Source organism: Alligator mississippiensis, chromosome 2 (assembly GCF_030867095.1).
Source record: "Alligator mississippiensis isolate rAllMis1 chromosome 2, rAllMis1, whole genome shotgun sequence".
Lineage (NCBI taxonomy): Eukaryota > Metazoa > Chordata > Crocodylia > Alligatoridae > Alligator > Alligator mississippiensis.
This window is the reverse complement of record NC_081825.1, coordinates 216,109,157-216,132,806: the sequence shown is the minus strand read 5'-3', so window position 1 is coordinate 216,132,806 and position 23,650 is coordinate 216,109,157. Positions and strand designations below refer to the sequence as shown.

Sequence of the window (23,650 nt, the reverse complement as noted above, 5' to 3'; positions counted from 1 at the left end):
CAGAAAGCTTAGGTGGCATTGATTAATGAACCCCCACAAGCTACAGGGATCCTCACTGACTTTATCTGGTAGGGGAATCTTAGGTTTGCCTGGAGGGGCTGGGCCTGGGAGAGGGTGCTCTGGCCCTGCAGAGCAATGATTTGGGCCTGCAAACTGTGTAACATGAGCAGCAGTTCAGCATCTGAAATCTGATCCAGCAGCAGCTTCATCCTGCCATAGCCTCACAGGGTTATTAATTGAGCTGAGCAAGCTGTCAAGGTCCACAGAGGCATTAAGGTCTAGCAGTTAGAGCTGGAGAATATTACCAGCATCCTTAGTCAGACAGCAAGCCAAAGTCAAACCAGGGTTTATATGCCGGGGAGGGGGGCGGGGGTGGGGGGTTACCAGAAGCAGATGTCAGGAAGCAGAATGAAGTCAAACCAGGATGCTGAAGTTCAGGGACTGGGTATACAGGGAGGAATGCAGGAGCAGGCACCAGGGAATTTGCACAGACTAGAGCTACTTACAGACTGAAGCCAATTTTGTTTCACAGCAGGGGCCAGGTGCTGCAAGAACTCCTTAAAACCAGTCCTAGAAACAGTCAATAGGCTGAGCAGCTGACCTTCCTTAGTGGGTTGAGTGTTGGTGACCTATTTGCCTGGCTGCAGTGCAGAACCCTTACATGTTTGTCCCAGCAGATAGCATTTTTTGGTGTTCTGTATTTCAGTTGTTTAAAGAGAAACTATGCATTAAAATGTGTCTCCAATTATATTATAAAGTGTGCTTTTCTTAAAAGAACTATATTAATGTAAAAATATTTTAATAGCATCCAGAATCTCTGTCAGACTCAGGCCCAGAATGACTAGATGCAGTATAAAATGGTGATGGGTATCTGCCCCAAAACAGCTAAAAGTCCAAGAAAAGTATTTGATTTAAGACAGGAAGATTTTCTATGGTAATTGGTTTTGTTCATAATTTTAAGTATCTTCTATCTAACTTTAAATTGTATGTACCCTTAGAGAAGGCAGACAAAATAATCACTGAAAAACAATTATTCAGGGATAATTTCCCAGATGTATATATAATCGACAATTGTGAGATTAAATAGAAGTTGTGTGACAGAGCGCGAGTGAGCAGGGGTGAATTTAGGGTTTTGAAAACGGGGGGTGCAGACAGTGTGATGTATTGTTACAAAAAACACTATATTTTTGTTCAATGAAAAATAAACTAGATGTTTAGGATTTATTATTTAGTTTAAGATTGAAACAAAAACGAATATAGCTGTCGGAATGTTTGTTAACTTGCTAGATATATCATCTATTACAGGTAAAAACACAACCAACTAGGTAAAAGTAATCCAAAAATGTTTTATTTTTCCTGTAGTCATTAGAATTAAATGTACTTCTCTCTTTTTAAGATTCATAAAGAAAATCTAGCCTTCTTGAGCATCTTGACAGTACACTCAATGCTTCACTGAAAATTAGTACCACAACTGAGTGAATGTTCACTTGCATTAATGCTTCTAGCTAGAGTTAAAACCAGTTTTCAGGGCTGTGACATATGAGCTCCATTACCAGCAGACAACAAAATGGCAAAAAAAGAGATAATTAGTGGCTTATCAAGACATTCAAAAGTTGAAAGGGTTTTATACCTGTGGAATGAAGAGTTTAGAAGGAATCAGGTGGATTATAATGAGCCATGAAGTTAAGCGACTCCCTCACTGTTACCTGAATAGAAATGCTGCTGCTGCCGCCAGGCTGTTGTTGTTGTTAAACTGTAGGTAGGCCAGGGATCAGAGGGGTGCAACTGCACCACTGCCCCCGTTTCCCCACAAGATCCCCTCCCGTGTGTGAACATGCATTTATGTGTAAGTACGTTTTTAAATGGTGCTACCAGATGTCAAGTAAGAATGTGTAGTACAGTGCTTGACATCTGAAGGAGAGAGAACTTGTTAGGCCTAAATGGCTTCCTAGTGAAGAACTAATGTGGAGCTTAATCTTATTTTCCAAGTTGTCAAATGCCTGGGAAAACAGCTAATCATTGTGCTATAGATCAGCAAACTGGATTACTAGACTAAGGAAAACTGCAATATCCAGTGTTCTTTCACTGCAAGCACTTGCAGGCACCACCTGTCTAAACTTGGGAGCTGCTTTCAGCTGCTGCTATCTCATCATGTAAAAAGAAAAGTTTCCTTTTAGGTATCTCAAGCTAACATGTTTTTCCCCACTTTTTTTTTCTATTCCAACATGTACAGTCCAGTTTTGTTTATTTGGTTTTTAATACATGTACACACAGCTCTATTAGCTTCAATAATAGCACCCAAGACTGGAATTAAGAGATCATTTTTGTACTCTGCAGACTGAGCACAAATTAAAATACAGAGTACCATGAAACATAAAAAAATAGAACTTAACTGAATGTTTTCCATTTTAGTAGCCTAAATTTATTAATAAATGGGAAGGAAAATGTTACCTTTTAAAAATTAGAATCCTTAAGCTGATGATATCCCTTAATAGCCACTGTAATGCACTATGTATTCAATAACTCTATTCCCTTATTGCTAGCATAAAAATATTAATACATCTCAACATTATGTGTTACTCAAATGTTCAGGGAATTTGATATAATAGTTGTATTTCTGCCTTTGGTTTTTGTTTCCTGCTGTACAGTTACTGCAAGATTCGTTATTTGCCAGGTGTAGAACAAAGCCTAGGCAGTGGCCAGTAGTTAAAAGAAAAGGTATTATTGTCTTTTTTTTCTAGATTCACCTTAATCATGCTCTAGCAGAAAGAGTATAGAAATAGAACTGCAGGTCTGTTGCAGCTTCACTGATGTGGTATCTTGGGAAAATCACATAGCTTCTGTCTCTTTCCATCTCTAACCCTGATTATACGTGGATGTCTGATTTGCTCAGCACTTTGAAAATTTAAAACTGTCTGATAGGATCTTAAAGAAGTCTAAGGATAAGTTTCCTATAATAATGGAGTAGGGAATTCTTGTCAGTACCTAGCTGGCTGTTTTGTTGCTGATATAACTACTTTAATTGTTGTGAATTTACTTCATCTCTTTTCGTAAGCTACTACAATTTTAGTATGGTGCAGCTGACTGTTGAAAGTCACTCAGACTTCTGATTCTGATGACTAAAGAAGAAATTTGAAATAAGCCAAATGTCTTTTAATGATCAGTTTGGTTGTAATGCAAATGGTACTACTACTCAAATCTCCTATAGACCATATTTTTAATCTTACTTTTACCTTGACAGCCAAGATATCTGCTGAGGATGATACTCTACCAAGCTGTCATTTTCCCACTGCTAGAAGGAACACCCATTTTTCACCATCCTTTGGCACTTCTTTTTAATGGTTCACAAATACCATATTTTCTCACATACGCATATCCCTGAATATAATACATAAACTGTTTTTGAAAAGCAGCCTGCAGAAAAAGCCATTAGGTAAATAACTGAGTAGCAGCATCAAGGGAAATGACTGAGGGAGGTTTTCTCTGAAACTTTCCTGACAGCATGTGGCTCTGCACAGCATCATAGCTGGAAGGGGCAACTGCTCCTGAAGCCAGCCTGCATGTTTATCTTACCTGCCCAGGGTTGCCAATCCAAGAATTTTTTTTTTTTTTAACTGAAAATCTGCAAACTTTTTATTGACACGTTTTTTACATGTAGAGGGAGTAAAAAGGACAAAAATCCCTACTTTATTTGTGTATTTCATAGGCACACGAACACTTTAATCCCCTTCCCTATGCCCCCAGGAGCCAGGGACCATTACATTTCCAATATCGTTGAATACAACAGTTCACCGCATTTTCTCTCACACCCGCATTCTTGCTGTGTTTTTGTACAGCAAGCCACTTCCTTTAGCAGCAAGACATAAAGCCTGCCTAGAAACAGAACAGTGGGAGCAGAAAAATCCAATCCTGAACCCACAGAGGAAGAGCTTTCCTATGTACATTAGCTGGTAATTGCCTGCTTGCATCCTTTAGAAAGGGCCACCTGACAGCTCCCCTTCCAGGAGATGAGAGAGAAGCCTGCCACTGCTGTTACTGGATGCTTGAGTAGCCCAGCTCTGCTGTAGGAGCAGTAAAATACTTGATCCTCTTCTCATTGTTGCTGCCATGAACTCCCCCCTGCAGGAGTCCTTGATGGAGGTAGAGTAATATGTCACAGTGCATGCTCCACAAGGTGGACAGAAGGAAAAAGGAAACTTGAGAACAGAACTGGGACACTCTCAGGCCCTGCCCTCTGTGTTCAAGACATGCTCCCACACCATGAAAACCCTTTCCTCCCTGCCCACCCCCCTCCATGAATGTCCAAACAGATCACCCCATGGCTGAATGCTGGGTCTCAAATATTAAAGCTTCATTCCTTTAGAATTTATAACTCCCTCCATAACCTAGCTGGTCAAATGTTAATTGAATTAATTGATTTTAATCGGCTGTGATACCTTGTACAATCCTGTAATGCATAGCACTTTCATCTGCAACACGCTTTTGATATCTATAAACCACTTCATGCGTGATACCTTAATATAAACTATGATCCTTTTGTTTATGACTCTTTATTTCTGATGTAAATAGCATTCAACAAAAATATGGGGATACCAATTATGTTGTGGTACTACAGTCACTTAAGAATAGGAACATTGAAGGGTTATGATCAGAGTACTTTAACAGTCTCTCTCTTAAATTCCTCTACCAGACTCTTCTTCTCCTGAACCTCTCACTGTCAAAGTTATCACACTCTATCTTCAGTGTCCTTCTTCAAAGATCTGTGCAGCTCTGCTCCTTTCCTCCCCCCCACCCCCCCCAAGCCGTGTGCTTTGTTAATTTTGCTTTCTTTTGTACCTTTAGGCTCCCTCTTCAATGGAATTTTGTTTTTTCCTTTGATTTTTTTTTTTTAATCTATAACCTTATGTCTTATTTTGTACATACAGAAATCCATGGGGCCAAGTTAATGAACCAAAAAGATATACATCTTTTATAAATTGGTACGTGTAATTCCATAACTTACCTGGGTCAGAAACTTTATCTTTGTCCTTTTTGTAAGGTTGTTTGTTGGTAATTGTATGGAAAAGTTTTCCCCATGTTGGGGAAAGAGGGAAGCTCAGACATCTAGGTCATGGATTTGGGAAATGTGCTTCATATAGTACATAGGCAGTAAGCTGGTCTAGTAAAGAGTTATGTCTCATCATTAGCCAGTGAACCCTCAGTCCTGCTGATTTACCTTTCTACCTCTACAGCATAGAGTTCAAAGGAAAACTAAGACCTTACGTCTTTGATTTTAGACATACCATCCAGCTTGTCTCTAGCCAGCTGTCTTTATTAGAGCCTCAATCCTCCAAGTATGGTGCTTAACAGAAAGTCTGCTCTTTGGCAGACTCTTTTTTCAAGCTGCTTAGCTTTGCTGAATGTGTGCGTGTGCATGTGTGTGCCAGTTTTAATGTCTGAAATGCATTAAAGATGTGCTGAATGGCCTAGGGGATAGTCAACTAGTTTTTATTAGGGGACTTATTAGGAAGGATGAGAACTAAATGCCAAACTCTGCCAACTCCAAACTCTGGGTAAGTGGCTCTTTGTTGACTGGGGTTGTATCCTATAGCTAACAGTTTGCAGATTATGTTTGACATTGGTGTGAAAGGTGTAAGGTAAAACAGTAAAAATTCAACATTTCAATATCTTGTAAAAACCCTCTCATTCATTGTGTTTTGCAGTCCAGTTTACAAACATTTTTTACAACATATGGCTGTCATTTGTCTCTTGTTCATGGTTGCCTAAAGATACTGTCTGAAGACTGGCTCACCAGTTTCATAGATTTCATAGACATTAGGGCTGGAAGGGACCTCGGAAGATCATTGAGTCCAGCCCCCTGCCCAAGGGGCAGGAAGTCAGCAGGGGTCATAGGATCCCAGCAAGATAAGCATCCAAATTTCTCTTGAAGGTGTTCAATGTAGGTGCTTGAACCACCTCTGATGGCGGGCTATTCCAGATCTTGGGGTCTCGGACAGTAAAGAAATTCTTCCTTATGTCCAGCCTGCTCTTGGAGTAGTTTATAACCGTTCGACCTCGTCATCCCTTGGGGCGCTCTGGTGAACAATGTTCCCCCAGATACTGGTGTTCACCCCTGATAAACTTATAGGTGGCCATCAGATCACCCCTGAGCCTGCGGTTTTCCATGCTGAAGAGCCCCATAGCTCTCAGCCTCTCATCCTAAGGTCTGTTTTCCTGACCTCTGATCATGCGCGTGGCTCTTCTCTGGGCTCTCTCAAGCTTCACCAAATCCTTTTTGAATTGCGGGGCCCAAAACTGGACACAGTACTCCAGCTGCAGCCTCACCAAGGCTGAGTACAATGGGAGAATGACGTCCTGGGATTTGCTTGAGAAGCAACTATGGATGCAAGCCAGTGTTTTGCTCACTTTACTAGCTGCAGCATCGCATTGAAGGCTCATGTTCATCTTGTGGTCAATAATGAACCCCAAGTCTCTTTCTTCCATAGTGCTAGCCTGTGTAGCACTGCCAAGCCTATAAGGATGCTGAAGGTTTTTCCTCCCAAGGTGGAGAACCTTGCATTTTTTGGTGTTAAATACCATCAGGTTCTCGTCCACCCATTTGCTGAGCCTGCCCAGGTCAGCCTGGATCGCCCTCCTATCTTCAGGTGTGGATGCTTTGCCCAGAGTTTGGTGTCATCGGCGAACTTGGCCAGTCCACTTCTGACTCCAGTGTCCACATCATTAATGAAAATGTTGAACAATACAGGTCCAAGGACAGAGCCTTGGGGGACCCCACTGGTCACAGGTCACCATGACTTTTGACTTCTGTCAATTACCACCCTCTGGGTCCAACCATGGAGCCAATTTCCCAGCCAGCGGATCATGGTGGACCCAAGGCCACAGTTGGCCAGTTTTGCTAAGAGGTGACCATGGGATACCAGATCGAAGGCTTTTTTTTTAAGTCAAGATGTATTACATCAATCTCTTCTCCCTTTGAGAATTTGATTGGCAGTCATTTTACAGATACATTGTCATTTGTATTTCCAGAAGAAAGGAGGAGGATTGCACTAAACTACTGCTACCCAACTGGGGATGATGAGAATACAAATCTACCTCTTATGATACAATGAAATATAAGTTCTCAGCTAGACCTGTTGCTTTCCTTGCAAAAACTACCTTTATTAATTCCTTTCAGTCGGGCTACCATGCCAACTAAATGAGATATTTATCATCCTTATAAAACATCCTTATAAATGTGACCCAACAAAAAAAAAATATGAAGGCATCAGCAAGACCTTTTCCTCAAGGAAGAATTGTTATGACCAGAAAAGAAAATAAGCACGGAAGGAAACGGACAACTCAGGCCTTTGGTCCATTTTGTTTTTTTTCTGTAATCTATATTACACAATTCAAATAACCTCTACCCTGCTGGATTTTATGTCTTGGCATGAAGTGTTCCACCCATAAATCTCAAAAAGGCTTGGTCTATCCCAATGACCTTCTCTACCATGTACACAGAGGTATTAACTGACCCTCCATAAAGCATTCTCCTTTTCATTCTTCTTAACTAATTTCCAATTGAATTAATTCTGCTTTAATGCAAGCAGCCACTGCCAGCATTTGGTATGTCAATTGTGCCAGCGATCCTTCTCCACCAGCTGGCTGTCACTGCTTTCCAGGAGCTAAGCTTCCATTATAACTGTGGAACTGGGTGTTTAAAAAGCCTAATTCTTAGTTGCATTCCCCTACATAGATAGTCCTGCTTTACTATTGATGTGGTCTTGCAACTGACTGAGGAGCTATGATTCTTTGCTATTGATGCATAAAAAATTCTTAAATTTAGTCCCAAAACAAGAGTTAATTTTCTCTCTCATCACTCACTAGTCTGAGGGTGAAGGAAGGTATCTAAAGGTCACTGAAACCTATGTTCTGCCAGGGCTCAAGTAGGCATAAAGTAGGAACTTTTTCCACATAAGTGGCATGTAGTTTACTACGATGGATGTTACTGTGGCTAGTTTACTGATCATAAGTGTGTATGAATTAAAAGTAAAATTTCTAAGGTGGAGCTTTTTTATGATGATTCCACAGATTTATTATGATTTAATTGCAATCCTTGATAGGTTATTGGTGTATTCCTTGTGCCTGTAAAACTTAGTCTATTCCTTCTCTCTCCCTCTCTGTCTCCCTGCATGACCATGACAATTTTTACTTTTCATAATTACATGCCCTTTCTGTCTGTTCCTATTGAAGTCAGTAAGAGTTTTCCACTGCTTCCATTGGAGCCAACACTATTCTCCGTGAGTTTTCTTGTCTAACAAAATCTTTTTAAGAACCCTATTCAAGAATGTCAAACCTTTTTCAAACATTCCAGCAGGCACACCTATTACACTGAATATCGCAATGCAATCTGACTTCTCCAGCAATAACCCAGCAGGAACTGTGGTTATACCCAGGTGTCTTTAGAAAAATATATTTAACTGAACTTTTTAACTAGTTAGTTACATGCTAAGACAGCAGCTTAGCCAAACTGAAGGCGATACTAATGATAAATAGTTTTTTAGTCTCCATTAAGCCATTAAAAGTCAATAAGACTAGCCACTGTAAGAACACTTCTGTCAGTATCAATGCAAAGAGATACTCTTTTATTAGGGTTCTGAGTTAAGTTACTTTCCATATACTCAGTCATTTAAGTTGGCTTTTCAGCAGCCACTTGGGGGCAAGGCATTTGGGTATGGTGACACCTAAATTCTAGTCACCCAGTGAGTAAAATCCCCAGAGCTGAGTTAGCTGCCAAAGTTCTCTATACAATAAATGGGGAGAGTTAGTTGCCTGGAATTCAAAAGTATCCAGAATGCTGAAGAAAAGAATATATTTCAAATCCTGCCTCTCTTCTAGGCTTCTGGACCATCCCTGAATTAACCATTTTTATGAAATTAGGATTCCTGAAACCATTGCCTGGGCTTTATCACCAGTCATCCCTTTTGGATACAGATAGCAGAGTTTTTCTTTTACTTTAAGGCTGGAGGATAAGAAACTGAGGTGTGACCCACCATTTACCTAAGAGTGTACTGGTGAGAGTGTAGTGCTCACCCAGGAATTAGAAGACCTACTATTTCTTCCTTATCTGAGAGTGCAGGCTACTCTGGGATGGAGACCCTCCCTGTTAGAGTTAGATCCCTCTGCAGAAAGGAAAATAAATTTGTGGAGACTAGAAAGAGAGAATAAGCAAGAGGGATCACAACTTTATCCTCAGAGGTAGGCATTGTTATGGGAGGGAAGACTTCTGTGTCTCATTCAAACACTATTCAATGGCTCTAATATAATGACTTATTAATGTAAAATTCCAAAGGAAGAACTGCAACCCAGCATTCCCCCTTCCTGCGGGAGTGTTTTCATCACTCACAGACTCGTACTCCTTTTTCGAGTCTCTCCTCTTGGCTCTGTGAATTCTAGGCTTTTTTGTGCTCTTTGGCATAGTTTCAACAGGTAGAGAAGTGAGTCTCCCCCTGACCCAGCTTATAGCTATAGGTTAAGAAATTCTCGTAAGAAGTAAGGGATGCAGTTTTTAACCCCCTCATTCTAAGGAGGGAGGGCCCAGGACCCATGTCTCCAACTTCCTGAGTGAATGGTTTAAATAGGTGGTACTCAACCTATGACCCAGAGGCTGGATCCAGTCCCCAAAGTGCTGGGATCCAGCCCACAGAACAGGGATCAGTGGTTGGCAGCTCAGACCAGAGTGTCCCTTCCCTGCCCTTCCACTGATCTCCACAGCCCTCCCTACTCTGATCTCTTCCCTCCCTCTGACATTGGTGCAAGCACACAGCCCACCACTCTAAAAGGTTGAGCTCCTCTGGTCTAAAACTAAGACTGTTATATAAAAGGTGGGCACTATTGCCCCCATGTTTTTGAAAGTGAACTGAAAGTAGTAACTATGGCTAATGCCCCTTGTACCAGACTCCATAGGGTTCGTGTATGACAGCCACATCTAGAGCAGCCCTACCAGATCAGGCCTTTCAGAGATCCCAAAAGCATGAGCCACTTGGCTCCACCAACATGGTGTCCTCTCCAGGCACATGTAGCAGCTGAATTTTAGGCACCTAAGTGTTCTCTAGTAAAGTAACTTAGGCACCTACAGACTCTAAGGGTATGCACATTAAGAGCAAGCACCACTGTGCTGAAATACATGGCAGATGCCTCTTCCTGAACTAGAGGTAATACTGGTGTGTTGGTGCAGTGCTGCAGAGCTTATCAGTGCACACACACAGTATAAAACTAATATAGCTGCACTGCTTCTGATTTGGAAGTTAGCTTAGAAGAAGCAGATATAAAATGTCTCAGCACAGCACTACGTGCCATCCTGTAGAAACTCCCTAAGCAATTTGGGCATTTTATGGATCTCACTTTTAGACACCTAAATTTTGTTTAAGTTGCACTTTAATTGCTGAAGGGCTTTTTTTGGATCTTGCCCTCCATTCTCTAAGGTAATAATAAGCTCATACCAGTTTATTTTTGCACTTAAATATTCGTATCTATAATAATCCATTGTATAAAGTGATGAGTCTATGAAATAATTTAGTAGAAGCAATATCCTAGGAAGCAAGGAATAAAGTAGTAATATCTATCTATTGATGCTTGTCTTTATGTATATGATGCTTATGCCCAGCAAATATCTGAATTGTGATATCCCAGTAACCCTCTCTCAGCTGTCCTACTTAGCTTCCTTAGAAATATTTTCTGCCAAGATTCTTGGCAATCTTTGGAACAGATATTGGATTGCTGAAAAAATAATGATTTTTTTAGGAGGATGAAGGGCATCTTAAAGTATGTAGTAAATTTCTCTTGTGTATATGCTGCTTTATTCTAGTCTGGGAAATTGCCTAGTAATTTCCATAGTTGCCCCCAATTAATTCAAGTTTGGCCTGTTCCAAGTGCTGCTTTCCATACAAATCGTTTCTTTTTTAACTTGCTTGGCTGTCATCTTTTCACTGTTGTACTCCAGCTAATAAGGGCATGAACTTGTTCCCACTTCACACACGTTTTGTGTTCATTTCTATAGCTCTAGCAATTATTTTATATTTATATTTAGTCAAATATATATTGCTCTAGGCAATATATATTATATATGATCCTATTATGTATTGCATATGATCCTATATGTGTATGTATGTAAAATATGATCCTTTTCTAAATCAACCACTGTTTGACATTCATGAAAAGGTGTAATGACCAGTGATATTGCAGGGCTAGGAATCAGCCAAATTATTGCCTGGTTCACTCCCCTGTAAAACCCCTGGAGCCTGAGATTTATCATCACAAGCTGAAATATTGTCAACACATCCCTGAATATATTCACAGATAAAAATATTGTTAACATGTCATAGCACAGTTCTATACGATGAGATAAACCATCTTTTTTTTGGCTGAATGGTCTTAATTCTTCACTTTTTAATACGCTGTATCCATATGATGTATGTGGCCTGCTGAATTTGTAAAATATTTCTGTTGGCTGCCATTGAAACATTAAATGTGGGATTTATGTCCCGCTAAAGATGATGTAGAAATTTAGATTGGTAGAAGTAACTGAAATATGCAAATTTACTATTTTTCTGTGGGCCATGGGACTTGTTTCTATTTGTGGGTTTAAGTTTAGGAATTTTAAGTAACTTATTCATAGCAATCCAGTAATGCTACAGCACCCTACAGGAACTGAATTCAATAAGGACCGGGTAAACTATATTAATGTATTTGCTTAAAAGATAGCAGTGACTAAAATAACTTTCATTAAACTTGCAAGGTTATTTTGTTTTTATTTTATTTTTAAGTAATACTTTTAATAAACATAGGATTGGAAAGTGTGTTTGCACAACATAGAAAGCATAATGAAGAACTAGGACATGTATACTGAAATAAGGAACCAATTATTTGGCTCTTTTGACTGCCTCCCTCCCCCCTGCCTCCCATCACAATGGTATCAGATGGAAGTTTTAAAAATCCTGGAAAAATGTTTTGTTTTGGACAGTGACTAATAGACGCATCTGTTTAAATCTAGGTAAATAGTAAGTTGATATATTTTGGCATTCCTTTGTAATTGGTTGGCTCTCCTTTACTGAAAGCAGATTATCTTCAGAGCTGCTATTTAAAAGATTGCAGTGCTCTGATAGTTATTCAGTAGCATCACTAATTTTTATGGAACTTGCTACATAAATGGCCTTCAGAAAAAAATGTGTTACTGGTGGTGCAATAGCTACAAGAAAGGTATCTGTACCTTTTGTTAAAAATAACTTGTACTTTTTTACATCTATTTTTTGTTTCTTTTCTTGTATAGGCTTTTCAAGGGTACTAGTAGGATCAGAGTGCCTCCCTTGTTGTTATGAGACTAAATTCATTAAGATTGCGATAGGACAGAAATACTATTGCAAGAGGGGGAGTTCGTACATAGAGGCCGTGTCCAGACAAGCGTGGCCATGCAGTATGTGGTGCCGCAAACACGTCTGCAGCGCCACATATTGCACACGTAGATGTTTTCTGTATTACAAGGGCATGCTGCCCATGCGTGTGCTGCTCCGCTTTTTATTTCCATGGGCTTTTTTTTGACCCTTGGATATCTAGGGGTAAAAAAAAACCACAGAAAAGAAAAGTGGAACAGAGCACACGTAGGCAGAGTGCGCCACTCAAAAGTAGAGCTGGGACGCCCAGAGCCATGGCTGGTGACCAGGTCCGGCGGGGCAGAATCACCACTGCTGCAGCCCTGGGAGGACCCCAGGTAAGGCCGATGGGGCCAGCTCAGTGCTGGCCACAGCCTCCCCTACCCCACCCAGGGTAATTTGCCATGCTCCAAAGTGCTTGTCCACGCTTCTCTGGACATGGCCAGAGAGATTAAGGGGCAGATTCCTAAAGAGCTGATCTTGCCCATATTTAGGGATTTCTTTCAAAAAGTCATATTGGGCACATAAACACATGCAGGCATGTGCACTTGCAGCAGCTCAAATAGCAGTGGCACAAATTTGTGCTGGAGATATGTGCCTCAGCACATGTGCCTAAACATGCACTTTGGTGTGAGGCATGTTGTGCCACTTGGGGCAAACTGACCCTGCCCAGCTCCTAGAGCTGCAGCCAGGGGGAGCTAGAGCCTGGGGCCAGCACCTGCTGCCAACTGCAACAGCCTTTTCCCCCTTGGACCTGTGGCCCCATGTCTGCATGCCCACCACTCAGACAGGGTTGGCATGGCCACTTGGGCTCTGGTATGGGCACAGTAGCAGAGCCACCCGCACCTTTGGGCCAGATCCCAGTGGGCTATGGCTGCACAGTTGACATTCAGGCAGCACTGCTGTCATATCTTCTGGCATGGGCGACTGGTGCCTCCCAAGTCTGGTGGGGGCACCATTGGGGCACAACCGGGGGCGGGGGGAGTCTGCCAGCGGCAACCAGGGAAGAGTCAATTTCTATGCCCCCCTACCAGCTGGAGTGCTCGCTGTCAGGGGGGCACCAGCGCTCTCAGGGGGGGCATGTGCCTCCCTGTGCCTCCCCACATGTTGCCTATGTCTTCTGGTGCCCCTGCTTTGCCATCTGGGCAGCTATCACCCAACAGATGTTCTCATTGCAGTGGCCCGCTTTGAACTGTCAAAGCATGTCCTCCTGGCCCCAAATGGCCAGGAAGTCACCCACCTTGTGTGCCTTCCAGCTGGGTCCCCAGTGCTGGCCCTGGGCAGGCTCCTCTCCCCAAGTCCCACTACTTGCCTCACTAGCAGAGAGACTGGTGTTCCCTGTTTAAAAATTGCAAATTCTCTGATTAAAACCCCCAGATTCTCTCATTAAAATATCCAATATCTGTGTTCTTCTGCAATTAAAATGAAATGCCACCATATAGAGAGAGATCAGTTGGCTATATTTTATTGATATATTTACAATTTTAAAGCAATTTGGAAGCCTAGCACTGCCTCTATCATCATCATCATCATCATCATCAAATGAATTCTAAATATCTGTATAGTTTGGTGTTTGCTTTTGTTTTTTTTATCATAGAAAAATCAGAGCTGCCTCTTCCCCCTTCGCTCATCAGGATGTGGGGTGCTGAGGAGCACTGATATGCCAGTGCCCTGCCTCTGCCCTTGCCCATCTCTCCAAACCCAAAGCCCTTGCCTGCCCCCAGTAGCTTCCTCCTGGCAGCAGCTCCGTCCTAGCACCAGGACATAAGTCCAGCTGCAGCTGTCCCACCTGGTGCTTTATGGCTCTGACCAGTGCCAGCTCTTACTGTTGTGCTCGCTGTTCCTGGGAAGCCCATACTTGGGGCTCAGGGACTGGGCTGGGCAAGCCCCTTCCCTTCCAGGCTAGCCTCCCCCTGCACAGGCTGCTCTAGAGGGGCAGGGGGGCTCTAAGCCTAACTCTGGTAGCTTTTCTTACCCAGGGTGCTCCCCGATCCCCAACCCCCATCTCCTCTCTCTCTCTTGCACACACCCCTGCTGCCTCCTCCCCCGCTCCCCCCAGTGCAGTGCAGAAACCTCCAAGGGGTTTCTGGCACCAGGAGCCCCCCAGGCTGGAGCTGCATGTCCCAGTTGTCCCTGCAGCCACAGCTCCCACCAGCAGGTCCCATCCCATCTGGTGGCTGGGCATGCAGGGTGAGGTTTGGGGGGATGTGGGTTTTGTGGGGGCAGTTTGGTGGGGTTTGTGAGTGGGTGTACGGTCTGTGGGGATGAGGCTTGTGGGGGAGGGCTTGTATTGGGGTCTGTGGGGTTTTGTAATGTAAGGAGGCTTTGTGGGTAGGTATGTGGATGGAAGGTTTATGGGGGTGGTTTGCAGGTGTGGGGCTTGTGGGTGGGTTCTGGGGGGGTGGTTTTGGGTGTGGGGGTAAAGGGGCAGCTCAGGAGGGGTGGGTTCTCCATCCGCTCCCCCCCCCACACACAGTACAAAGCCCTCCTGCAGCAGCAGCCAGCAATGGGCTGTTGGGGCACTCGTGGCCTGCTGCTGGTAAAGGCTCACTGCCAGCACACGGCGCCACCTGAGACCAGGGGGCTACATGAGGTGCACATCAGGAGCTACACGTGGCTCTTGCTGCCACCTGAGGCTCCCAGCACTGCAGGCAAGAGTCATGCACCATCAGGCTGGGGCAGCTCTTGCCTGCATGTGCCCCACACACCATCAGGCCAGCTCTGTGGAGGCAAGAGATGACCTGACCCACTGGCACATGGCTCCTGCCTATGGTGCCAGGAGCCCTGGGTGGCAGCAAGAGCTGGCCTGGTCCTGCCCAAAGGTGTGTACCAGCAGGCCACGCCAGGTACATGCACCATATGCAGCCCTGGGTCTCAAGCAGTGCTGCACCGCTGCCGGGCTGTGCCTGCAGTGGGCCATGAGCACCCTGATAGCCTGGCTGGCAGCCAGTTCACAGGGGAGGTGTGTGGCAGAACTGACAGCAGAATCCACATCTGCTGAGTCTCTTTTCCTAACCACAAAACCATTCTTCCTCTCTAGTGGGTATTAAGTTACACAGTGTTCTCTGGGATATGAGCCCAAATGCATCTGTTTGAACCGCCTGGCTGTGTTAAGCAATATAATAAACCTTGCCCATTTAATTATCGGTTATCATAACAAATCTGTATCACATTCACTACTAAGTCATTGACCATTATTCACTGATAAAAATTTAAAATATAAGTAACCTTTAGCAAGACTATAAAAATAGGCTAGATTGTACTTTTCTATCAATGTTAGTTTAGGACCAGATTTTATTCCCATTTCCATTGGAGGGTCAGACGTAGCCCATGAAGGAAATCTTCACATCTGCTATTAGTATGCTCCTTAAAAGCTTTGGCAGGTTTCTGAATTTGTGTTGTGATTTTCAACAAAGGAATAAAAATATAGTCTCTTCCTTTTAGAGTCCTGTGATAACCTTACAGATTTTTTTTTAATAGCTAGTTGTAACAAATGACTTTTTAAAGTTTCTAGTAACGGAACTTTTTTTTAATAAAGTAGAAGTAACAAGGAACTCAAGACAACATTTACTGATTTCTTTTTAAACAAATGCTGCTTTTCCAAAGCCACTCCAGAATTTTTTGAATACTCAGATAAAGTGGTGCTTTTTTTCCCCATGAGATGCATTTTAAAGTAAATGGTCAGGTTGCATTATTTATAAGATCTGAAATGTTTCACTTAGTTTCAGTCGTCCTTTTCAGAACCAACCTATGCAGCATTCAAACACATTTTTGCTTGGAAATTTAGTTCTCTCACTTTCTATTCTCAAGCAGTGTGTTGTTATTTTGTAAATGGAAACATAAGCTGGTGTTAAAATATAAGTTGGTTTTCCACATAAGTTGGTTGGTACATTGGTTTAGACAGACAAAATTAAAATACAAAAATACCTTTTCTGTAAAGATGAGTAGTTTAGGGATCTGATACAGTATATATTTTGACTGAAGGCAAATTCTATTATTAATACAAAAAATCCTGAAAAATACAGCAGATTGCAGTTTGAAACCCAAAAAAGATTTTGTTAGTTGTTTAAACTTCAATTCAATTTGCTAATGAAGAAAGAACATTCAGGGTGTACTAATTTCCCTGAGTGCTGAACTTCCTCATCCAATTAAAGGTCCTTCCTTAGTCGTGAAAAGTGGGTGATGTATCCTCATAATTATTCAGCTCTGCATTACTCGGGTGTCTCCCTGCAAAGTTGCCAACTACAGCAGTTTATTTTTTTTGTGTGTGCACACAACTGTGGAGAGCTAGTCACTGAACATAATCTACTTGAGCGTAAGATTCACTATATGCAGAGGAGGTAGTTGACACATCTGGTATTTCACTAGTACAATGTATTGTAAGGATGTTTGTGTTATGATTCTTCGGTAACTTCATTTTTAAGGCAGAGATCAAGTGCAAAAGAAGGCTGTTTCTCTGATCATTACAAGATTTGTGGGTGAATAGACACACAAATGAAGAACCTCACCTGTTTAAGCCATTGGTTCCCAACCTCCAGGCAGAACACAGATCAGGGTCATGGGGAGTCCTCAGTAGGATTGCGAAGGGCTCGCACACATGCACATTCACATGGGTGGCCCAGGAGCAGCAGGTGGGTGGGCGTGCGGGGCTGCTGCCTATGAAGGGGACAAAGCTCCTCTGCCCCTGGGCCACTGCCTCTGCACTCCACTTCCAGAAGCCCCCATGGTGCCAGGTCGAGAGGTCCTGTTGGTCGCCAATTTAGGGTCACAGCAAAAAAAGTAGGGAACCACTGGTCTAACCAGTTAAAGTTACAGTACAAACCAGAGTTGAGACTTTAGGGTTAGAGTTAATTATTCAGGTTCTCGTATCAAATTGTCTGAGAGAGAGAGTTAACAGATTTCTTAAATGGGTACAATGTGGACAAATTGTTAACTTATTTGTTAACATATAATTTGTGTAATGAGGAATGAAATGCTCAGCACAAACTACCTAGAGATCTGGGGCTGAACAGAAAAGATGGAAAGAAGCAGCAAAGACTTGAAACATGACCAGAAAATCATCCTGCTTTATCTATCTAATAAATGGATCTGTTTCACGAAAACAGATTATTCCTTGTGTCCCTCCAGAGTTCCAACTATTGTTCTTAATCAATGTATGACCATTTCCCTTTGCCATATTTGTAAATTAGCAGTAGTACTAGTGTAAGCTGCCTTCATGTTTGCAACTGTAGAGTAGAGTAGGTATTTAGGGTAATTTGAACAAGATTGCAGGAGTGTTTGATGGCAACTCTCTTGTTGAACTAAGAGTTGCAGCAAGAGAACCTTTTTTCCAAATCTGTTATCAGTTATGAGGACTGAGACCCAAATGGAACATGGTACCAAATGTGGTAAATGCACAAATGCAAAGACACATTCTGTGCCTCAAAGAGCTTGTACTCAAAGCAAACGTGTCTTCTGTGATGCAGAAAGGAAGCCAATTTCCAGGCTACTTTGTGCTGAGCATTTTACCCCATACTATACAGATTTCATCATCCAATGGTCTGCATTAGCCTTCATTTTATCCATGTCTCAGTTATAACCATTTAAGGAATCTGTCCCCGCTATCAATCTTGCTCTGAGCTCATTTGATATACAAATAAATAGGTTTATTCTGAAGTCTCAGCTCCGATTTGTGCTACAGATTTTATATAATGACTAATCAAATGTTTTTATAAATAAAATGTATATAGATTTCTTTTCTTATATGTACGAGAAAAGAATGTAGCTTAGACAACATCAATTGGATAAGCAACATGAGATACCCAATACTGACACTGATAAGTTTGATTTTCTTTTTTCAAACAAGTATACAAAAAGAATATACATTTTATATTATGTATTTTATATTATTGTATATATAAAATGTATATTATTTTTGTATACTTGCTTGAAAAATCAAACTTATCTGTGTCAGTATTGGGCACTGCATGCTACTTATCCAATTGATGTTGTCTAAGCTAATTTCTTTTGGGCATTACAGCATTATTGGCAACACAAAAAATGGAAGCTTAATTGATACTTCTGCTTGCTTGAAAGCATATAGCTGAAGAGAGAGATGTTTGGGTAAATCAAATAATAATACTATTTGTGGGTCTTGGCTACCAACAAATCAGATTTAATGTACCTTAAGTATATTTTTGAGCTAGTACAGTGTCTGCCAGCAATATGCAGTCTGTAAAATATGCAATCCAGCAGGGGCAAATTAACTGCAAAAGGAACTTTGGAGATTCAGTTACTGGTTGAGTGACTCATTAGTGATAGAAAATACTTTACTACGCTGCCTTGATTCTGCTTACCTTAAGCCTATTTAATTTGTTCCATGCCAAAGCATTAATCTACAAGAATTATCTGCAGTGTAGTTTAGAGATACTCAAACTAGTTTCAGAATAGTAAGATTGGATTAATGGTAGAAGCCACTGCAGCATGGACCTTAGAGCTGGCTAATTTATCTTGCCAAAAAATAGGGTGCATATTGAACTTCATGCTGTGACCTGTCTTGTTATCCTTACCCACCCTAGCTAGTCTGACGCTGTTTGTTATCTCTGTGTTACAGTACAGTACAGTTATCTCAGTGTCTATCTGTAGTGCATCAGACAAAATCATAGCAGGTAGATGCTTGAATCTTGTTTTCAAACGTTCCTCATGTGTTGGCCTGGACTTCATTTCCAACAAGGCCAGCCTGATAATGAGACCTATTTGTCCTTGCTCCAGGCATCCAAGGTGACATTCTGATGCCTATTTCATTTTAAGATTTAGAGATATTACTCATGCACCTGCCGTGTTCAAGTTCCTACCTGCTTGAAAGTCTATCAGTTCTATTTATTTCCCTAGATGTTCAGGAAATACAGTAAACACTGGATAATTCATCTATGAGATAATTTGCCATTATGGTTTAATAAACACTACTGAGAATATTTAAATAGTTTAAGTTCTAACTTGAAAAATGTTGCTTCTTATGAAGCAGCAATTTTTTTCCCTTCACTTTAAGCTCTGAGGCTGTCTTTTTGTGATGCCCTTTAACCAGTCTTGAAGGCATCAGCTCTGAAGAATACAGTTGGTGCAGAATTCAGCAGCACAGTGTATCAGTAATATTCAGTAATAATGATATATAAACCTATACCTAAATCAGTGATATTAGAAACCAATTGGGAGAAGGAAAGGGGAAGGTTGAAAGAAACATGGAAGATGACAGTAAAGAGAGAAATGACTGGATTCAAGAATAGGATAGTCAAAGTTAGAAAAGAAAAAGGAGCATCTTCCTTGCAGTTTCCATGTGCCCTGTATAATGAAGGGCACTATGCAAATAAGTAAGAAAGAAACTCCACTCACTCCCATGGTTCCCTGTAACTGTATAAAAATAGTCCTTGAAATGATCTTATAAAATCATCATAGATTTCATAGACATTAGGGCTGGAAGGGACCTCGGAAGATCATCGAGTCCAGCCCCCCGCCCAAAGGGCAGGACGTCAGCTGGGGTCATAGGATCCCAGCAAGATAAGCATCCAGTTTCATCTTGAAGGTCTAACCTGCTCAAGGGAAGATCCTACCAGTCTAAGCCACTTCAGACAAATGTTTGTCTAACGTACATTTGAATTTCCCAACTGTGGAGATTTTACAACCTCTCTAGATGTCATATATGCTGATGATCTTACGCATCACATCACAAGAGAAGGACTTTGCCTATGTCAAGAACAGATTCACATGTGCACTGAACAGCCTTTCAGATTACTGCAATAAGAGCCAGCTTTGCAGTAACTCAACCAAGACACAGGTCACAGCTTTTCACCTACGCCATAGAGATGCCAAACAGAAATTAAACATTACCTGCGATGGAATTCCACTGACTAATTGCCCAAACCATGTGTATTTGGGGGTTATGTTGGACTGAATGCTTACCTTCAAAGCACATGTAAAGAAGGCGAAAGGTAAAGTCAGCACCCGCAACAACATATGTCTGAAGTTGGTCACCTCAAAGTGGGGAGCAAAACCACCTATATTATAAGCCACCATTATTGCCTTGTGTTACTGCACTGCAGAGTATACATGTCCAGTATGGAAATAATCAGTTCATGCCAAGAAACTGGACCAAGTTCTAAACAACAGCTGTTGTGAAATAGCAGGATGTCTAAAGCCAACAATAAAGGATAGCTGTACTTACTGGCTGGTATTGCACCACCTGAAAGGTAGCGAGCTGGAAAAAAAAAAAAAAATCAAGGCACATGGAAGATGCCAGGCATCCCCTCTTTGGTCACATAGAAGTAACTAAATGACTTCAGTGTGAAAGAGTCTTGTGACCAGTGTTGCACTGTTGGACATAACAGCTGACAGGATGCAACTGAGGTTGTGGAAGGAAAGATTATGTGTAATCAAGTACTCTGAAATGGACCTGGATCTGCAGGAAGACCTTCCAAGAGGGGTTGATCTAGACTGGCCAACATGACAATGCCTGAATTGCCTGCACACGCAAACTTGAAGATCAAAAACAAACGTGATCAATCGGACTATTCTAATGAAACGAATATATGTGAATGCATTGAACTGCAAACTATGGAGCACCTGCTCAATAGGGCTGTGTGAAATTTCACCAAGTGTTTCAATTTGAAGTTTCACACATTTCAAGCTTGAAACAGCAAAATTGGAATGAAGCAAAAAGCTTTGAAATAGGTTCAAAACAAAATGAGGGCACTCAAAACGTTTTGAAAGTTTTGAAACATTTCAAGTTTCAAAGCAACCCATTAACACGAGGCAGGGAAGAGCCAGGGCTGCACTCTGAGCAGCTCCATAGCCCCTGGAGCTCAGCCCGGCAGGAGGTGGATCACAGCCGTGACTCTCCCCACTTCCTGCCTCCAGGCTGAGCTCTGTGAGGCTGCAGAGCCCCATGGAGCTCAGTCCAGGAGGGAGTGCAGCCCTGGTTCTCCCCATCTCCCGCCACCGGGCTGAGATCCATGAGGCTGGCGGAGTCAGTCGGAGCTCGGCCCTGGCTCTGCCTGCCTCCTACTGCCGGGCTGAGCACACAGCCCTGGCTCTCCCTACCTCCCACAGCCGGGCTGCGCTCCAAGTGGCTTCACAGCCCCATGGAGGTCAGCCCAGTGGGGAGACGAAGCTGCCTAGGACCAGCAGCAGCATCAGTCTTCTCTGGTGTAGCTTTGTCTCATTTGGCATGTCAATCTGGGGGCTCATTTTTACACTTGATTTTATGACATAAATTCAATTAAACTTGAACTCTTTTCTTGACAGCTGTTCAGTTTTGAACCTAGCACTCTTGACCACTGTCCATCAAGCTTGATAGAAAAAGTAAGACCTTGCTTTCCCACAAAGCAAAATCAAAATACTGTGTTGGTTTTGTTCATGCTAACAAGGTAAAAACACTTAACTTTCTACACAGAAGAAATTGGAAAAAAAAAACTTTAATCAAAGTTTGGTTTGTTTTTTAATTTAGAAGGTACTAAGATATTAAAGACTGCACTATAGGCTAATAAGACAACAGTATTTAGAAGAAAAGATAAGTTAGTATTATGGATCATTTTTGCAGTAAATTATCCAGTGAATGATTCCCTCGAATTAACTTACTCAATACCAGTCCATTTTTATGAAGGTGTCTAGGTTTGAAAATGTTGGTCTTTGGCTCTGACCCTGGGGCTTATATTCTTGGTGCAAATGGAGATTTTCTTATTTAGTAGACTAATTAGTAGCATGAAGGAGGAACATAAAAGTTAATGGGTTTTAATTAAAATACTGAAAATTTGCCTCATGATTAATACCAAAATGACTTAAAAAAAAAACAACAAAACTCTAAGAGGAATGTATTTGCTAAAACCAATATGCCATTCATGCAGCATGACAGTTACGATAACCATATAAAATGGATATGATTCACTTTATCAAGAGTATCTATTGTTATTCATTGCCTGTAGAAGAGTGGTTATGGGGAAATAAATATTCTTTCATGGCCCTCTAGTTCATCACGATAGAATATTTGAAGCACGTACTTCCACAACTACCATGAGTTAACAGCTTTTTTACTAAATATTACCATCACATGCCTGTTCTTCTGTTGACTGGGCAATAAATACCCAACTGTAACATAAGTTAATAAATGAGATTATAAATAAATGTGCTGTATTTTTGGGTACGGTTTGTTTCCTTCTGCAGTGTTAGAGTTCTGTATATTATAGTGCAGTAAGCACCCAAAAGATCCAAAACAAAAGAGATCCTGGCAGCTCCTCCCACACGTTCTCTACAACAATATTATTTGCTCGCCAAGACTTTTAAATAAACAAAAAAAGTTTTTTTTTTTTCTCTTTTCACATCCCTTCTTGGTACCATAGCAGCCAAACTCAGCTATTTGTTTCTTGAAACCTACTGTAGAATTGTTTCTCTACAGAATTGCCTTTTTGTCAAGCACAGAAACTTCTGTACTTTTTATTTAATTATTCTAAGCAAATTTGAAAACGTGTTGTTGGTTTTGAGCAAGACATAATGGTACAAACATGCTGGGCAGGCTTTCACTATCCAGGTCTGTCATTGCACCTTTAGCTACAGTTTTCTGTACCTTTTGGTCTTGAGAACAGTTTGCTAATTCATGGGTCACAGCAAGGGACAGATTTTAATGGTATTTAGGTGCTTAAAGATATAGACTGTGCTTAGCTATTTAAAATCAATGGAAGTTGAACAAAGGCAGTTCTGAACATCCTATTGGACACCCAGCTGCATCTTTAGGCATATAAATACTTTTTAAAATTAGACTGCAAGGGATAACTGCTTCCTTCCCCCACACCCAAAATATATTGGACTCCTCCCAGTTAAGATAAAATATTGCACTACAGTCTATCAGGACTGGCCTGATATTACTAGTGAAAGTTAAAACCAGATGGTAGCAAATATGGGGAGGAGGGATTACAGGGATGGCAATTATATCACATAGCTTTTCAATTAGTACTGTATATGCCTTGATGCTTCAGGTGGAATTAATACAAATCCTGCATTATTAGTGCAGAGAAATACAGAAGGACATTGGGTCAGACAGAAAGGTTATACAACATGGTTACAATATGGTGTTTTCTGTCCAAATTAGTTTCCAGATATGAAAAATTAGTGCATCCCCTTGGCTTCTTGCCCAGTTTGGACCTCGCAGCAATCATTTGTTCCTTTGTCGCCTTCAGGCTAAGTTAATGAAATGAACTGAGTTCAAGGCTACCTTTTTCAGT

General features: G+C 41.6%; 1 protein-coding gene and 1 long non-coding RNA gene across 9 annotated transcripts in view; one reads left to right on the top strand and one right to left on the bottom strand.

Annotated features, from left to right (window-relative positions):
- The window catches only part of LOC109280523 (uncharacterized), a 57,330-nt gene extending 40,163 nt beyond the window's left edge, over window positions 1–17,167 (bottom strand). The window contains exon 1 of the long non-coding RNA XR_002086882.2: window positions 16,913–17,167. This is a non-coding gene — a long non-coding RNA (uncharacterized LOC109280523). The remainder of the gene's footprint in view (window positions 1–16,912) is intronic.
- Window positions 1–23,650, top strand: part of SHANK2 (SH3 and multiple ankyrin repeat domains 2) — a 703,363-nt gene that overhangs the window by 567,458 nt on the left and 112,255 nt on the right. The window lies entirely within an intron of this gene.